This window comes from Bos indicus, chromosome 24, assembly GCF_029378745.1.
Source record: "Bos indicus isolate NIAB-ARS_2022 breed Sahiwal x Tharparkar chromosome 24, NIAB-ARS_B.indTharparkar_mat_pri_1.0, whole genome shotgun sequence".
Taxonomy (NCBI): Eukaryota; Metazoa; Chordata; class Mammalia; order Artiodactyla; family Bovidae; genus Bos; species Bos indicus.
In genome coordinates this window covers 56,586,651-56,597,736 of record NC_091783.1, presented here as the reverse complement: position 1 = coordinate 56,597,736, position 11,086 = coordinate 56,586,651, and the positions used below count along the sequence as shown (strand labels likewise).

Sequence of the window (11,086 nt, the reverse complement as noted above, 5' to 3'; positions counted from 1 at the left end):
AACAAAACAGTTTATAATCATATCACTGTATGGCATACTGGTTAACGGGAACAGAGTTTTCAGATTCAACAGAGTATTAATCAGTTTGATAACTTACTAGGGGCTTAGGCTTAGGAAGATACTCAGTGAACCTCAGTTTCCTTATTTGTAAAATGGGGATGATAATAGCTATTGCAAAGGGCCAGAGTGTTAAATGAATTAAAAACATACACAGTGTACTGCCAAGGGCTACATCAGCATGTGTTCCATGAAGGGCAATCAGGGCTCATTCTGAATAACAGGTTGAACTTGTCTGTTTTCAAAATTAAGAACACAGCATATGAAATTTACTGCACTCAACAAATAAAAGCATTTGCTTACTTTTATGTTATAGCCAATTGTTAAATGAGAATGAATTGAAATGGGGGTAGATAGAAGGATGGCTTCCCTTTTGGCTTCAGGGTAAAGAGTCCACCTGCCAATGCAGGAGACACAAGTTCGATCCCTGGGTCGGGAAGATCCCCTGGAGAAGGAAATGGCAACCCACTCCAGTATTCTTGCCTGGAGAATCCCATGGACGGAGGAGCTTGGTGGGCTACAGTCCACGGGGTCACAAAGAGTTGGACAAAACTTAGTGACTGACAACAACACAAAGCAAAGGCCCCAACAGCTCTGGCAGGGCAGTTTCTACCACCTGGGGAAGCATCAAGAGAAGCAGAGAGGAAAATCACCTATTTAACACACAAATTTTAAATCTACTAGTAAGTGTCTTTTTTTTCCCCAATGATCTGTTTCGGAATTCTAAAGACATGCAGATGTTAATATTCCACATCTGTCTCTGACAAGTTATTTCCAACAAAACATGTAAATATGAGGAGATAAAGAGGATATCTAAGTTAAACCTTCTGATTTCTAGCCTTGTTGATTAATAACATGCTTAGAACTTGAATGTTACCAGCAATACTGATACTTATGTTCTGAAGATATCTCAGAATTCAAATTTCTGTATCATATATTCTTTCTGTTGATACTAAAGAAACAGTTTTTTTTTAATGGTTTATATGATAATAATAATGAGGGAAAGGTACATTTATTCCTTTTCAACTTGTATTCTGTAATTTAAAGTTTATCTAACTTATGACTCCATATGATTTAGGTGCTATGCAATATGGACCAAGGTGATAAAAAAGTTAAAATTTAGACAATGATAGTACTTTCTCTATTGACAGAAAAAAAAAAAAGCTTGTGGCAGAACTTTGTGAATTTTAAGTTTATCTCTCAGAACTTTTCTAAAATCTCTGGTACCCAATAAAGGTTGTATTTTAATCTGTACAAGATGGAATCTAATTTTGTACAAAAGCATACATTAACTTGTTTTACATAAGTGTCCCACTGTTCTACAGTCAAGGAACATTACCTCACTGAGTAAGCAAGGTGGAGAAGGATGCCACCATCTGCCACTATGACTGAGTCTTTTGTAAAAGGCTTTCCCAGTGGCAGCATTAAGAAGTTTGGGAGAATGGCATTGAAATATGTATAATATCATATATGAAACGAGTCGCCAGTCCAGGTTCGATGCACGATACTGGATGCTTGGGGCTGGTGCACTGGGATGACCCAGAGGGATGGTATGGGGAGGGAGGAGGGAGGAGGGTTCAGGATGGGGAACACATGTATACCTGTGGCGGATTCATTTTGATATATGGCAAAACCAATACAATATTGTAAAGTTAAATAAAATTAAATTAAAAAAAAAAAAGAAGTTTAACAAACTGATATTCATTCAAGACTTTTCACAATTTGGTCCCAACCCTTCCATCCCAAGATTCCTGTAAGAACTATTTACAGAGTATTGCTACAGCGTACTAAGCGCTGCGGAGACAAAAGAGAACAAGATTCAGTTTTTTCCAAGGAAATTCATTCTAATTCAGGTGAGCAAACAGGCAATCTGAATATATTACAAAGAGTGTTAAAATATTTATAAGTTCAAGGTATCAAGACAGAACTTAACAGGGGCACCTAATCTGATCTTAGGGATATACGAAGGGAAAGGTGAGCTGAATATCCAAACCTTAAGACTAAGTAGGACTTAGTCACTCACGGGAGAGGCGTATGGAAAAAAAATATTATAGGAAGAGAGAATAGCAAGTCTAAAGACCAGGAGATGAGAGGGAACATGGCCAGACCAAGCGGTTACACACAGTTCAACAGGGCTGGAAAATTGGTCAGAGGAAAGGGAAAGGGTTGGGGTGATGGGCAAGAGGGAAAAGAGTTTCTGAAATGTAACAGAGAGACATGAGGCAGGACACGCTATTAGAGCCCGATCACAAAGGGCCTTGCGTGCCACGCCAAGACTTTGTTTATCCTGGTGACAATGGGGAACCACCAGAAAGTTCTAAGTGAAGGAGAGGTTTGATTAGATTTTCAGAAGGGGGCAAGACCTACTGCCTCTTACATTCTGATCTACTTATCCCCAACCAATTGGATTAATTAGAATCATGGCATTTTCAAGTCGAAAAGATCTTAGAAAACAATGATCTATTCCTATGTTTCAGATGGATAACTGAGGACTGTGGATGGCAAGTGGTTAGCTGCAGGCCCCTGTGGCTCAGGCCACGGGCAATGTGACCAGTATACATCTCTGAACACAACTTACGTCTTTACAACCATGTTTTATTCATGACACTCTACCAAAACAGAAGATTAAACAAATGATATGTTTTATCTTTTCTCAAACAATGAGAAGGTTGCTATTGCTGCTTCAACAGCTAAATACAGCTATACCAAGTTATCGTTGTCGCGACTCTATCTTAGCTGTATCACACCTACTAAACGGTTGATGGCATATCCAGTACTGCACGCGCCTTCCCAGCAGGAACAGGCAGAAGGCTGCAGGGCAGAAGGACATGTGTCAGGTAAGTCAAGCCCCCGGTAAAATCTAACTACATTTCACAGACTGAAATTACATAATAATCCTCCCAGTTTAAGGAAGGCTGAGAAGGATGGGAAATGTAGCTTGTTATCCAACCACAATGCCATCTTCAACAATTCTGAGGCTTTGTTCACATGTGAAAGGAGAATGGGATGCAGTTGTGTGTGTGTGTGCGTGCGTGCGTGTGTGCACGCGCGCTCAGTTGTTCATTTCTGTCTGACTCTTTGCGACTCCATGGACTGTGTGCGTGCGTGTGCACGTGCGTGAACAGTTGTTCATTTGTGACTGACTCTGTGACTCCATGGACCGTGTGTGTGTGCGCGCGTGAACGCTCAGTTGTTCGTGTCTGACTCTCTGCAACTCCATGGACCGTGTGTGTGTGTGTGTGTGTGTGTGTGTGTGTGTGCGTGCGCACGCTCAGTTGTTCCTGTCTGACTCTTTGGACTCCATGGACCGTGTGTGTGTGTGTGTGCGTGTGTGCGTGCACGCTCAGTTGTTCATTTGTGTCTGACTCTCTGAGACTCCATGGACCATGTGTGTGTGTGTGTGCGTGCACGCTCAGTTGTTCATGTCTGACTCTTTGGACTCCATGGACCGTGTGTGTGTGTGTGTGTGCGCGTGTGTGTGCGTGCATGTTCAGTTGTTCGTGTCTGACTCTTTGGACTCCATGGACCGTGTGTGTGTGTGTGTGTGTGTGTGTGTGTGTGTGCGTGTGCTCAGTTGTTCATTTCTGTCTGACTCTCTGCGACCCCATGGACCATAGCCTGCCAGAGACCTCTGTGTGTGGAATGTTCCAGGCAGGGATGCTGCACTGGGCTGCGCTTGGCAGCTTGGCAATTTCTGCCAGGTCTTCTCTGCTTCCCTTAGAATGAAATTCTTCTTTTTATGAGAGCAATTATTATCTATATGTTTAACAAACAACAATATGGCATCTTTGGTATTTATTCCAAAGCTAATTAATTCCAAAATTAGTCCAAAGCTAATTTCATTATTTTTTCACATCTGCTAAATGAGCAAATTCCCTGGGTCATATGAAATTTTCATTAAAAAACGTTTTTTTCACATGAGGCTTATCACCGTGATTTACAAATTCAATAAGTACTTAATACATAATTCTTGCTTTGGCAAATACTGAAAATTACTTTATACAGCGTGCCCCCAGCATGGCTAGTAAAATTATGCACAGAACACAAATTTCCAAGAATCTGCTACAAACCTGTGCTGGTCCATGTCCAAGTTTCCATGACTCTCTGGTGAAATGGGAAAATATAAATAATGTAATGAGCGTTTTTTCATAAAGCTAAATTTATTCAGTTTAAAGGAGTGCTTATTCTAAGGTTATGTACTTACTACTTTTTTGGTGAATAAAATTTTTTATATAAAATGATAAAGATAGTGGTATTTTTTTAATGTTTGCACTCAGCAAAATAAAACAAAGTTCTGCTAAATACTCTCAAATTTTATTTTTGGAAATTTTACTGGTCCATGATATCAGAGGGCTTTCCAGATGGCTCAGTGGTAAAAGAATCTGTCTGCCAGTGCAGAAGAAGCAAGAGATGCAGCTTCGATCCCTGGGTTGGGAAGATCCCCTGGAGTAGGAAATGGCAACCCACTCCAGTATTCTTGCCTGGAACATTCCATGGACAGAGGAGCCTGGCGGATTATAGTCCATGGGGTCACAAAAAGTCAGACACAACTGAGCATGCCCGAAAGGATGATCTCAGAAAGTTTTGGAAAAAACTGCTGCTTGTTATAACTGCTGTTTGTACTGTCCCGAGGAACTGCATGGTCCTTCCCCATTCTAAGAATCACAGCTGAGAAGTCCCATTACTGGCCACTGGCTTTTCACTGAGACTGCCAAGAGGTTCCTAACTCAACTTGTTACAGGATGGAATTCAGCATTATTCAAGTCAACCTGCGACCATAGTCATGGCAGGGTTATCAGATGACTGGTCTTTCTTACCAGTAAGACAGGTACACAGTACAGACACTGCGGCAGCTTTATGGTGGGAATTAAACAAGCAGCACCCTCCGCCCCACCCATCACCACTCTGTACGTATAGCCAAATGAACTACAAAATGCAGACTGGCTCAGAACACTGGCAAGAAATCAAATCAAGACAGAGCCCCTTAAAAAGCAGAAAGCGCTGAAAATCCACCATTGGATAAATCACAATTAACTTAGACCCTCCAGCTGTTGAGAAAGTAATTCTGTTGTCATGCAGTCAAGAGTAATAACAATAGCTCATATTTTAGTGCTGCTTTATCTCAAGCTTATCTCAAGCTGTTTTTTTTAAAAAGTGTTCCTACTTTAATCTTACCATTTTTTAAAAAGTGCTACAGAGGCACAACGCTGCAAGAAAATATTTACACTTTGCTGTAACAGCAACATGCTAAAAATGAGAAAAGGATTGACACAGAGATAGCAAAATAAAGCCTATGTAAGCTGTGGCTACAGCCATATACTATGGCTAACTTGTTGCTCTGCCAAGATGACTGCTGTCCTGTCATGAACTGACCAAGGAAAAATGCCAACTTAAAACATTTTTACCGTATCTGGCTGGTTATGATGACCAGCTCTTTCAAAAGGTTAACAATAGAAGTCATAATACGCATACACACACACACACACACACACACATGCTCTGAGGCTGTTACTTAGGAAATAATGAATTTGCTTTACGGATTATTTTTCTATCCTTATCACAAAGTGTAGACTCACTTTATTAATGTACTCTACATTTAATGAATAACTATTATAAGACAACCCTATTAATTATAAAGAACTATAGTTATATATTTCTATAAGCACAGGGTATCGTTTTCAGCATCATTTGATAATAAATAACACTTCTGTATTATTGATTCTATTCCACTTTTTCCCCTTTTGCATGTCTAATGCAAGTATAGAAAGTACACTTGGTACCCTGAGCTCTCCAAAGCACAAAGAACAATGTGAGCACACTGTTCAAAACATAATGAAAAAAAATGACTTTTTTCATTCACTTAAAACACACAGGCACACAGTTAATTGGCAGTTAAACACACTAACAAAACATTTTTAACACTAACTCAAATCTTTATTTTCATATAACCACAGATTCTACTAACATGACATGTTCATGACACAAACGTGAATTGCGTAGTATTTTTTTTAACCCAGTTTCTATTTGTGCTGAAACGGCACTAAATAAGAAAGGATCATTTAAAAAGCCTTAAAATCAATGATATTTTTCTCAGCTTTGCAATTGCAATTTTTCTTTTCTTTTTTTTTTGGACTAAGTTTTCCCTTACATGCTCCTCTTGAAGCATGAAGGTCTCACTTCTGCAACCAGCTGTCGTAAGCCCTCTAGCAACTGGTACAATGCAGTGAAGAGGTGCTGAATAACCGAAGAGCCTGAAGCAGGAAACAGGGCAGGCAATGCAGAAGGACAGGACGGGGCGGGGCCTCAGTCACGGAGTGCCCGCCTGCCGGAGTCAAGGGGACCTGGATGTTACGGCAGGAGATGTTTATAGGAAGCCAGGGGCTACAGGGAGACGTTATAAGAATTAGCAATTAAAACAGAAGCCACAGTCAAACTATGCTTACCAAGAGAGAATGAGATTTTCTTACTGGAATTATTATAAAACCAAAGCATTTCAGAGAGTTTCCTAAGAGCCCTTAGAGATGACTGACAATTACTGCTATTGTCCTGCTGGTAGGCAATATATGGAACCATTTTCTTGGGTTTGGGTCCCTCTTTGGCTAGTTAACTGGGAAAGGAAATAGCAACCCACTCCAGCATTGTTGCTTGGAGAATCCCATGGACAGAGGAGCCTGGTGGGCTACTGTCCTTGGGGTCGCAGAGTCGGACACGACTGAGCGACTTGAGCACTCGGCTAGTTAAAAGGCCTAGTTTAGATAAACTGGTTCATCATACTCAAAAGAAAATCATTAATAAAGAAATGGCCACTAACCTCCTCAGCTCTGGAGAGTACAGAAGCGGGGGGGGGGGGAGAGGTCATATTTAAAAAAGTACTAATTAATAGCTCAATTACAAGAACTTCCTGTGGGAGAACATATTATATGCACTTTAAACCAAATGAATTTATGATGATTTGTGCCATTACAATGAGTGCAAAATGAATTAATAATGATTGGCCACTTATTTCAAAGTATAACCAACTGAATGAAGCCTTTTCCCACTTACTAATGTCCATCAAAGAACCAGGATGGCAGAATGCCATCTAGAATTCTATTCTTTGGCTTTACACAGGTATATGATTTGATTAAAAATAATCCCAATACAGTGTGCATTATTCATAGACATAGAATAATAAACACTTCTATGATGAGAGGCTTTGTATAAATAGCTATAAAAAACTACTTTTGAACTTTTTACATCCTGTATTACATAGAAATCAAGTCATCATTTCATTTACTAAAAGGCATAAAATTTTTCTGTTAAATTAGGAAGTTATTTTAAAACTTATTAATGTGATATCAGCTTAGTCAAAACAGTTCTGATTCAAAAAAAGTAGCTGTTTCTTGTCCTACAATCAGAAGAGTATAAAATCCAATGCTGCTTGATTGAAAGGACATTTTTTTTTGTTTGAGTTCCTAATTCAGTTGTGTCAAACAGTGAAATTTAATCTCATTTGTTTTTGATATTTCATGTATTTTGGGTGGAAGACCAAAAGAAGTGTTTTACCTTCACATAAACAAAAGGATGTTACTTACTGCATACGGCTCTTTTCCTCCTTAAGGAAGGTAAAAAGTGCTGACAATCTGCGGATCAGCAATAAAGAAGTACAATTGTAGAAGCAGATGTTTATGATGTCAAAGAAGTAAAAAAAAAAAAATCCATGAACCTATGGAATCCTTTTTTTTCCTATGGAATCTTTAGTTGAATGATCTAAATACTTCTATGTCCTTTTCCCCAAAGGTGTGTGGTTGTTGAATGTCATGAATGGTTGGGGGGGGCGGAAAAGCAAAGCAAGAGAACAGGGGTTCAAGTTCTAGCTCTGGCACCTAATCGCTGGGGGAATCCTTTCACTGACCCATTATTTCCTAGGCCTGCTGGGGACCAGGCATGGTTCTAAAGCACAGCTCAACCAAGTTGAAGCTTATGAAGTCCTCATGAAACTTATATTCTAGCTGGGACAAAAGAACCAAATGAACACATAGGTATGTCGAGTAGTACTAAGTCCTGTAAAGAAAAATAAGGCAGACCAAGAGCCCAGAAAATGAGAGAGAGGGAAGCACTCCGCAAAGGGTGACAGGCAACTGCACAAATTCAAGTATTTTTACCTCTGGGACAGCGAATTCTCATGACTACTGAAAATGATTTGGTGTTTGTGGAATGCTCTCTAGGTACAGAAAGATGGAGGAAACAGGAGTTTCTCCGGTTTATACAACATGTATCTCTTACCATGTTCTATGCATAGCTTCTATCAGCCTTCTCTAGGCCTGATCACCTCCAGGAACCAACCAACCAGTGTGAGCCTCTGGCCTTCTAAGCAGAGACTGGCCTTTCTTCAAAGATGAGACTTTCCTCACACTGCAGTTCCAGTAGCATTTGACCTTAACATTTCTGGCCATCTGTACCCCATTAACATCATGTGAGAGGGACTGGGCCAGTGTATGCCAGGATTCAGAAGACACTGATGTGTCTCTCCAAAGGAATTGACCCCCTACTCAATCAAGGGCTCATGCTCAGCTACTTTATCCATGTGTACCACCCTCAGGCTTCTAGAATTTAACTATTATTTACAAACACAGAAAATCAAAACAATGACAGTCTTTAATAAATGCTATTAATGACAACCAAAAGTATGGCAAAAAACACTTGATATAACTTCATGACTGCTTCCACTTTTTAAGTATCTCACACAGGCTAATTAAGGAATTTTGTGATCATTATAAGATAAATGTCAAAGTAATTTTATAGGTAGTCTGGTGAAGAGTAAAATAATATGAAAAATTACTTGATCTCTTTTCTAATAACCACAGTAAAACATTCAACTGGAATGAGGAGCTGCTGAACATTAACCCTTCACAGACACATAGTCAGAGTAAAGACAGTTGCCCTGGTGCATGTGCTCAGTTGCTTTAGTCTTGTCCTACTCTTTGCAACCTAGTGGACTATAGCCTGCCAGGCTCCTAAGTCCATGGGATTCTCCAGGCAAGAATACTGGCGTGGGTTGCCATGCCCTCCTCCAAGGGATCTTCCTGACCCAGGGATTGAACCCATGTCTTCTGCATCTCCAGCACTGCAGGCAAATTCTTTACCACTAAGCCATCAGGGAAATATAGTGGCCCTTGCTGCTGCTGCTGCTGCTGCTGCTGCTGCTAAGTCGCTTCAGTCATGTCCGACTCTGTGCGACCCCATAGACGGCAGCCCACCAGACTCCCCCGTCCCTGGGATTCTCCAGGCAAGAACACTGGAGTGGGCTGCCATTTCCTTCTCCAATGCATGAAAGTGAAAAGTGAAAGTGAAGTCGCTTAGTCATGTCTGACTCCTAGCGACCCCATGGACTGCAACCCACCAGGCCCCTCCATCCATGGGATTTTCCAGGCAAGAGTACTGGAGTGGGGTGCCACTGCCTTCTCCGAAAGTGGCCCTTAGTAGATACTAAATATTACGTAAGCTGTGACATGGAACATGGAATAACTACAGTAGAAATAAACTCAGAATTGTTCTACATGCAGGCAAAGGAATACCAACATTCTCAATATAAGCACTCTAAATGTTTCCTTTCTACACATTTATTTTATTGAGGTTGAGTAAGAGAGGAAAAAAAAAAGATGAGCAAACAAAAGTCACTCTGCTGCCCGTTTCTCAGTCTGGACATCTTTGTTTAAGCTTTGACTTGGCTTAAATGAACGAATTAATATTGACAAAAACATCAACTAAGCTAATGAGTTGTTAGTTAAGGCAATAAACATGTCACATTAGAGTCAGCGCAGCAAAGAGGTAATTAGCCCTGGAAAAGCCCTGCTGATTGGAGCTGTTGAGATCCTCTGCTCTTAACCTTTGAGTCCATTATCTAACCCAGGAGTTGTGGCTGTGTTAATGGGAACTTGCCAGTAAACAGCAGCCTTGCAGGAGCAGCCAAGCCTGTATTCAGAATCCTGGGATGAAAGCGGTGCTGGTGTGTTTACAGAAGAGCCATCAACGAAGCTCCATGAAAATCTGAAACAGAGCTCTTTGGGAATAGATGCTGATGTCAAACAAGGAGGACAAATATATTTCCAAGAAAAACTTGGTGGAGTGGGGGAGTGATACACATTTTTTGGACATAAAGGACACAGAGAAACATATTAACACACAATCTAATAAAGGAGAAGTCATTCCAATCACAAAATCCCATCTCCTCTACAAATAAGGATGCTCTGATCCTTTCGAGATAAAGTGCAATATACTGTAATACAATGAATTCCTGAACTATCTGAGCTATAGAAGCAACCAGGATCACACCTAAAAATCATAGATAACAATTTATGTTCATTTAAAGCAAAAAAGAAATATACACATGCCATTACACTCCAGAAATGTATGCTTACATGAGTAACTGCAGATTTTAGTTTCCTCTGTAAGATCTATTATTATTTTTAAACTTCTCACTCATTTTAATGATTTGGCTTTAGGACGACCAAAACTAGCACTTCCAAAGTCTATGCTGAAAAAAATCGAACATTTACAGAAAAATCACAAACAGGAGGTACAACATACATGAATAAAAGCCCCATTCTCTAGATGAGTGGATCATTCCTGAAATAAAGCAAAAGACCATATTGACAAGCACAGGTTGAATTTGCATAATCTTCATATTAACTTCAAAAAAATGATCAACCAAGCCTAAGTTTTGAATCGCTTCTAACACTACAAATGCATATAGATATATTAATATGCATATGAATTAACTGATACTGCTACATCATGAGGAAATATTTTTTTCCTTGGAAAACTTGCTTTTTTAAAAGATTTAAAGCAAACAAACATATCATGCATTCAAGATAATATTACACTGCCACTCATTTGTGGGTTTTCATGATTTTATGCTCTCCCTCTGCAAAGGAAGAAAATATTCCATCCTGATTTTATTACATAAATTTGATGAAAGAAATGGGTGGGTACCCAGTTTCGTGCTGCTCCTGCTGTGTGTGAATGTGCAGTGTGTGTGCATCTGGGT

General features: G+C 39.9%; 1 protein-coding gene across 5 annotated transcripts in view; it reads right to left on the bottom strand.

Moving 5' to 3' along the window:
* WDR7 (WD repeat domain 7) overlaps window positions 1–11,086 on the bottom strand; it is a 352,599-nt gene that overhangs the window by 113,732 nt on the left and 227,781 nt on the right. The window lies entirely within an intron of this gene.